At 43.3% G+C, this 8029-nt stretch overlaps 1 protein-coding gene across 1 annotated transcript in view; it reads left to right on the top strand.

Moving 5' to 3' along the window:
- Window positions 1–238: 238 nt before the first annotated feature.
- The window catches only part of gpr142 (G protein-coupled receptor 142), a 32119-nt gene continuing 24328 nt past the window's right edge, over window positions 239–8029 (top strand). Inside the window, exon 1 of the mRNA XM_051918974.1 lies at window positions 239–346. The gene's annotated coding sequence lies outside the window, so the exon portion shown is untranslated. The remainder of the gene's footprint in view (window positions 347–8029) is intronic.

The raw sequence follows: 8029 nt of genomic DNA, 5'->3' as shown, positions 1-8029 counted from the left end.
ACGTGATGTGCACCACACTACGGTACGTAATGACCCGTCATCGTGAGGATCGGCCAGCCATGTGTGACCGGGGCCGAGGAGTCTTCTTCAGATGGTGGCCTCGCTGCTGTCTCTGTACCAAGTTGCGCTACTTGCGCGCCCTCTCTCTCTCTCTCTCTCTCTCTCTCTCTCTCTCTCTCTCTCTCTCTCTCTCTCTCACTCTCCGCCCTTTCCTTCACACTTCTAATTCACCGCAGCGATGACTTCGGCTCCGGCAGATCGTCTCCGCACTGCACACCTCGAGTAGGTTGCACCATGCAGCCGATGCACCTGAAGGACGGACAGACAGACACGGACCCGGGACGAGGTAAGAGCTACCTGGGCGGCGGGGGGAAAACAAATGGCGGTCATCCTATACTGTGACAGCCTTCAAGCAGGTCCTGGATTTACTGACATGATAATAAAGGGACGACACGGTGGCGCAGTGCTTAGCCGCATCTCTAGGAGAATGGGCGATAACCCCGAGAGTATGGAGTTTACACGTTACCGACACATTTATGCGGGTTTTCTATGAATTCTCAAATCTTGCGCTTTAGATTAAGTGTCGACACTTCTCTTCACTCATATACAATTCCGGTTCTTTAATGACACTTTTACTGGGTTTCTCGTAGAACCACTGCTCGACAAAGAACCATTTCATTCTGGTAAGGGCCCTTTAGGCTTTGAAAAGGTGTCTCATGTGGACAAAGTACACGGCTTTAATGTGGCAAAGTGGTTAACCCTCAAACCCTGCAGCTTGTGGGTTCAAATCCTGTTACTGTCACTCATATTTAGTCACTAATTAGGAAACACAAAAGTAATGCAAGCAATTGTATCTGATATTCTTGTAAAAAGGCGTCAGCCAAATAATTAAACGCATACTGTAGTAGGATACTGACAGATCATGAACCCCAGAACACATGTGTGCTTTAAAATCAGAAACTCATTAGTCATTCACAAATCTGTAACCTGTTATGAATTTAAATAAATGAAGTTATTTCTGGAATCTTCATTTAGATGATTCTTTCTCGTTCCCCATGTGGCACCGCTGTGAAGAACCACTTCGGCTCCTTTATTTTTCCTGTGATTCCTTTTGATTTCTCTGTTTTCACAGCAAATGATTCTCTGTTGGTGAAGCTCTCATGTCTGTCAGTATTGCACTTTTGTTTTTAAATGGGCTCCAGTGGTGATCCTTTGGTTCTCATGAGCTCTTTCAAGAGTTTGACGGATATAGTGTCTTGAACCCAGGGCCACCAGGATATATAGGCTTCAGCTACCCTATTGAAAATATTACAGAGTGCCAGTGCATAGGCTCCCGTTTCCACAGATTAATAAAATGGATGAACAGGATGCCTAAATATGCACCATATAACAAACACTGATGGATTTTGGATTTACGGGACCAATTGACCTCTTATTAAGCACTTGGTTGGAATGAATGCATGCATCTGCTGTGCTCAAGAAATAAAATTGAATGGTGGCGGCTTATTTGACAGCTCTTGTGTGTGTTATTTTGGGCAGGGTTTGATCTGAAATTAACATGCTCAGATCCTCTTAACCCAAATGAATTGTGTAGAAGACAGGAGCCTATCCATGATGGGCATCAATCCAGGGTTCACTGACACACATTTAAACAAACGCAGTTTGCGCAATCATCAATCAGCCCAAAGAAAAGCTCACGGAGAGATTGAGAGTACATGGAAACCCCACAAATGCCGACCGGGTGCGAGTTTGGAAATTTCTGGAAGCTGTTGTGGCTTTAACTAAATAAAAATAAGTTATATATTGAGCCTTCTATCTGTTCTCCCACTGCATCGTTCTGAAAGACCACTGTTACCCCTTTATTTTTAAGAGCGTGGCTCGTGCCTGTAAGTATGTCCTGAGATTCCTGCCTTGTGCTCGATGCTGACGCCGCTGCTTCTTCGGCAGCCTCCTGACACCCTCTCAGCGACTTAAATATTAAATTGTCCAGGCTCATAAAATGAATGGCTATTAGCACTGAATGAAATGAAATTACCCTTTACTTCTGACCACATTCGGAAAATCTTTTAGAAAGGTACTCAACTGAAGAAAAGATCGCTGAATGATGTCGGCTTCTTTTAGTTGTTGAATCTTTACGGGAAAAAGGTTTGTCAAACATATTGATTCTGTTAAGACGTAAAGTCGTTAATTTGTAATTGGAAATCACCACGATCATTTAATTAATTTAATTACTTGTAATTCTCACAATAATTAAAGAGCCAGTCCCTATAATAATTATCTGCACGCTGAAGTTGCAATTCCTGCCCATTCGGACGATAGACAGGAACAGAAATCTGACTCGCGATTGGCTCCAAGGTTTATTAATATTCAGATGACCGTAATCAAACGGCACGCATACGCGTTGCCTGCAGTCCTAATCACCGCACTGAGAGAGCGGGCCAGCGGCTGAAGGGCTGTTTACACGCAGGCTGGGACTCGCGCAGGCGCAGTGGCGCACACAGGATGAGCCCGCTGCTCGCTTAGTTCAAGCCTTCAGTACTCAGAACACTCTTAAAAATCCTGGCTCTTTAGATAGATAGATAGATAGATAGATAGATAGATAGATAGATAGATAGATAGATAGATAGATAGATAGATAGATAGATACTTTATTAATCATTAGAGGCATTTTATGGCTCTCCGTCTTAACTATGGGTGTAATGGGCACTGGCTGGGGGCCCCACGGGCATAGGGGGCCACGATGTTTCTGATGCCTATGTATGTTTCTGTTTTGCTAACAAAACAGGGGGCCCAGTGCTAAGGTGGCCAGAATGTTTTGGGCCAATCCAGGGACATGGGGGGGTATGGGGGTCTAGAATCTACAGATCACGAGTAGGGACTCTAAACACTACAGAGTACAAAGTGAAAGCTTATCACGTGATTTCTTGCCAAAGTTGCAGGATGCGGTAAAGCATAACCTCCGTCAAAACACCGCGCACGCGCACCGAGTTCAAATTATCGTGGTGATGAGATACATTCAAAAAAGTGAACCAGATGAAATCGGGGACAAAATCTTGAACCGGGGACAAAATGGGGACATGTTTCTGAGTTGGGACAGTTGTCCAAAAAAGGGGACTGTCCCCGGAAAACGGAGACGGATGGTCACCTTACCCAATGCACTAGTTTGCCCCGGGGCCTATGAGGCTGGTAAGATGGCCCTGGGTTGTGTGGTTCCTTGTAGAACTACTGCTTGACAAAGCACCATTTCATTCAGAGATGTGCTCTTTGCATATAAAGTCGGCTCTTCTGATTTGAAAAAAAAACTTCCTAATATGTAGAAAAAAATTGAAACCTGGACTCTAATGTCTTTGAGCAAGGATGCAGAATTAATCTGTAGTTTCAGAGTAGAAGACATTTATTGTTTACCCACAGTGCATTTGTAAAAGACTGCATGTTTAGAATATGGCGTCACAGTGATGTAACAGGTGTGGGCCACACTTGGACCCTATAGCACTTCTAAAAATTGTTCACCTCATTGGACGTTGTCACATTTTTTTGTTATACAACACTGAACGACGGTGGATTTAAGTCGAATTTTTTAACATTGAACATGAGGAAAAGACTCTTTATTGTCAAAGTGAAACATATCTGTACAAAGTGGTCTAAATTATTTAAAAATATAAAACATTAAATAATTGACTGTATAATTATTCACCCCTTTTAACATGAAACCACAAAGTCATCACTGGTGACCCCCAGTGGAGGTCACCTGTCTGGGGGTTACAGTTGATTGAACTATAATTGCACCTGAATCTGGTGGGGCCAATCAGTATGGTGGGCTAACCTACACAATGAAGACAAATGAACACTTGGAGCAACTCTGTGAAAAGCACAAGCCTTGCAAGAAAATGTCCAAGTCGTTGAATATTCCTTGGAGTTCAGTGAAATTGACCCTGAAGACATTGAAACAGTATGGCAGAGCTGCAAATCTGCTAGAGCAGCAGGCCGTCCACAGAAACTGAGTAAACGTACAAGAGGGAGAGAAATGAGGAAGGCCATCAAGAAACCGGTGAGAACTTCGAAGGAGTTACAAGCTACAGTGGAAGAGATTGAGAGACTGCCCGGACAGCAACTGTTCACCAGTTGCAGCTTTATGGGAGCGTGGCAAAAAAGAAAAATATTTCAGTAGGGGACACGTGGGAGACTCAGAAATCAATTCGAAGAAGATTCTATGGTCCGTTGAGACCAAAATTGAGCTTTTTTGGCTGTCAGACTGAACAACATGTGCATAATCACAAACACACCTTTCTCGCCCTCAGGGCTGTTCTTAGTAGTTTGGGGGCCCTACGTGGTTCAGAAATGTGCAGGCCCCGGATGGGGGGGGGGGTTCCCCTTAGCTCAGGAAGGTATTCTAATAAAACATCTGGAAAAGGCCTTAGATGACCAGTAGGCCTACATGTACGCTTGTGTGTATGCAGAGTGGTAAAATATTGATTTTGTTTCTGGATCTGGTAAAGGCTGGTAATATTGGGATATTTCATGATGTTATGGGGATCTCTCTGAATGAATACGAAAACGAATCTCTAAAATTAACGTTTGCTATAGTACAATACATTTGGCAAAGTTACGACAACAACAACAACATTTATTTCTATAGCACATTTTCATACAAAAAAGTAGCTCAAAGTGCTTTACATAATGAAGAAAAGGAAATTAAAAGACAAAGTAAGAAATTAAAATAAGACAACATTAATTAACATAGAAAAAGAGTAAGGTCCGATGGCCAGGGAGGACAGAAAAAAACAACAAAAAACTCCAGACGGCTGGAGAAAAAAAATAAAATCTGCAGGGGTTCCAGGCCACGAGACCACCCAGTCCCCTCTAGGCATTCTACCTAACATAAATGAAATAGTCCTCTTTGTATTTAGGGTTCTCACGGAAGGACTTGATGATGATGATGGTCATGCAGACTTCTGGCTTTTAATCCATCAATGATGAAACATCACGGTGCTTTGAGTAGATGATGGTGGCGCAGGCCGCCACCACAAAGAAACCGGAAAAAGAAACAGAAGAGAGAGTAGGGGTTAGTACAAATTTTAGAGCCACCATGAATAGTTATTATAATGAATTGAATATACAGAGTATCAGGATTAAATTAAAGTGAAGTTATGAGAAGGCCATGTTAAAATAGGCATGACAATATTATTAGGGATTTAGGTGAAGATTGCAATTTGGATAATAAATTACCATTGTTAATAAGACTAAGAGATGCACTGAACTGAATTTCCTAGGACTGGCACAGATGACTGCAGTGACAGGGGCATGACAGGAGCCCCAGGCCCACAGCCCGACAACAAAAAGAAAAAATTGTAAGTCGGGCCCTATGCGGATGCGTAGTTCACATATTCCTAAGAACGTCCCTGTCGCCATGAAGAGTATTGGTGGTGGCAGATTCCGGCTGTGTGGATGCTTCTCTGCAGCAGGCCCTGGAAGGCTTATGAGGGTACAGTGAATGCAACAAGCGTGAAACCTGCTCCATGGAAGAAGATTGGTCCTCCAGCAAGACAACAACCTCAAGAACAAAGCCAAAGCTACACAGGAATGGCTGGAAAACAACAATGTTAATATCCTGGAGTGGCTGAGTCAGAGCCCAGAGGTCAATCCAATTGAGAATTTGTGACAAAGGCTGTTCATCGTGACACCTGACAGAGCTGGAACCGTTTCACAAAGAAGCATCTCGAAAATGGCCGAGTCCAGGTCTGCAAAGCTGACAAGAGACTTGATCATTCAGACTCACCTACTAAACACTGACGCTAAATGGGGTGGTGCATACTTAGGACATCAATCAGTTTGTGTTTTGTTTTTGTAATTATTTTAGACCACTTGGCAGAAACCTGATTTTCACGTTGACATGAAAGAGTCTTTTTCTGTTGAGCAGTGTCGAAAAAAGGCAAATTAAAGCCACTGGGATTCAAAGTTGTAAAACAAGAAAATGTGAAGCACTTTTTAGAGGCTCTACAGTATAGTTCACTCCCCATCCGGCTCCTTTCCCTGCAGATCTCATGCAGTTCCTTACATTTCCATGTGTTTCGCTCCACCGTACAGGATGAAGGACTGTAAATTGGACCAGCGGGAGTGAATTTGCTGTGTTATAAACCTGCAATCCAAACTGAAGTCAAGCTCTGCCAGCACAGGTTGTTGAGCTGCAGGCAACCCTGTGATGATCTCGAAACTCAACTTTATTTTTTTCTTTTTCGTGTTATTTAAAGGGCCTTTCAAAATTCACAAGCAGAAGCGTGCTTCATCATTAATTAGCTGCTCCTCCGCACAACACATATTGATTCACCCGAGTGCTCTGTGGATTGAACTCCCCTTTTAGAAACAATTTAGGCACAAATGGAGAGCTTAGCAAACATACGAAAGCACGCGAGTAAAGTCCGGCCAATGAAACGTTACCCTCTGTATAAAATGGAGAGACAACAAGTAGTAAAAGTTAAGGTTTCCACCCCGCATACTTGGCAATGTTAAGACAAGAAAAAGTCCAAAACAGAACTGGGGTACAACAGAAAACATGGCCGTCATATAGCTGGCAGGCAGGATAAGAGGCGGGTTCTAAGGGACTGGAAGCGGAAGTGATGTCTCTAGGAGGCGGGGTCTTCTGATGGTCTGCAGAGGGGAAAGTGTTAGAAAACGGCGCCACCCCTTGGTCTGGCGGAGAAACACATTTATTCGAGCCCCCAAACCACGGGTGTCAAACTCCAGTCCTGGAGGGCCACAGTGGCTGCAGGTTTTCATTCTAACCATCTTCTTAATTAGTGATCATTTTTGACTGCTAATTAACTTCATTTGCTTTAATTTTAATTTTGTTTCTTTTTCCTTAATTAGCAGCCAAACAATAATGAAACACAAAACAAGCCGCCACATGACCAGCTCACCTGTGCCCGTCACACAATATCTGAAAATAAAGAATGTGAAGGTCTCAGTAAGGTTGATCTCTCAGGTCACCAAAACATTTTGATGGTGTTCTTAGAAAGAACAGAAAATCAACAGTTTTGGAAACGTCTGCTGTGGCGGAATGAGAGCAGCAACAAGCCATGCAATTAAATAACGGGGTTAATTAACAGCAAGAATCGGCTTAAGAGATTGATTGGAGTTTGAAATTGCAGTTTAGCTGGTCATCTGTTGGTTCATTTCATGTCTCCTTTCTGTTTTGGCTGTCCTTTAACGAGGAAAAGAATCAATTCAGAGCCACCAAATCCTTAAAAACAGGGCTATGAAAATGAAAGGAAAAAGAATTTAATTAGCAGTGAAAACTGGTCACTTATTAGGAAAAGGGTTAGAATGAAAATCTGCCACCACTGTGGCCCTCCAGGCCTGGAGTTCGACACCCCTGCCCTACACTGTCTCTCATGCGCACATGTGTGACACCTCTCATATTACTTTATGTGCCAAAACACAGTCCGTGTTATGGGGCCACCGGAGAATAGCAGGGCAGTATAGTCAACCGAGTAAAGCATTAGACTGTGCAGTAAGTAATCATCAATGACATCCTTGAGAGTCACTTGACCTGCTAGATATTCTTACAAGTATTCAGACCCTTTGCTGTGGCTCCCCTAATTGTGCCCTCTGTTTGCTTAAATTCTCCTTGATTGGAGTCCACGTGTGGCAAACTGGACATCATTTCAATGTGTATACGAGGTCCACCATTCACACTGCATGTCAGAACAAAAGTCCAAGGAACTCTCTGTAGACCTCTGTGACCAAATTGTGGTGAGGTCCTCAATTAGGACAAGGTGATAAAACCATTCCTAAAGCTTGGAGGGTTCCCAAGATCACAGGGGGCTCAATAATTAAGAAATGAGAGAAGTCTGGTACAACCACAACTCTTCCTACAGTTGGCTGTCCGCCCAAACTGAGCAACCAAGCATGATGGGCTTTGGTCATTAAGGTGATCATGAACTAAGTTGTTACTCTAGCAGAGCTTCAGAAGTCCTCTGCTGAGATGTTTGAACCAGTCGGAAAGGATGACCACCTCAGCAGCTCTCCTTCA

Source organism: Erpetoichthys calabaricus, chromosome 14 (genome assembly GCF_900747795.2).
Source record: "Erpetoichthys calabaricus chromosome 14, fErpCal1.3, whole genome shotgun sequence".
NCBI classification, from domain to species: domain Eukaryota; kingdom Metazoa; phylum Chordata; class Cladistia; order Polypteriformes; family Polypteridae; genus Erpetoichthys; species Erpetoichthys calabaricus.
This window is presented reverse-complemented; position numbering and strand designations above follow the sequence as displayed.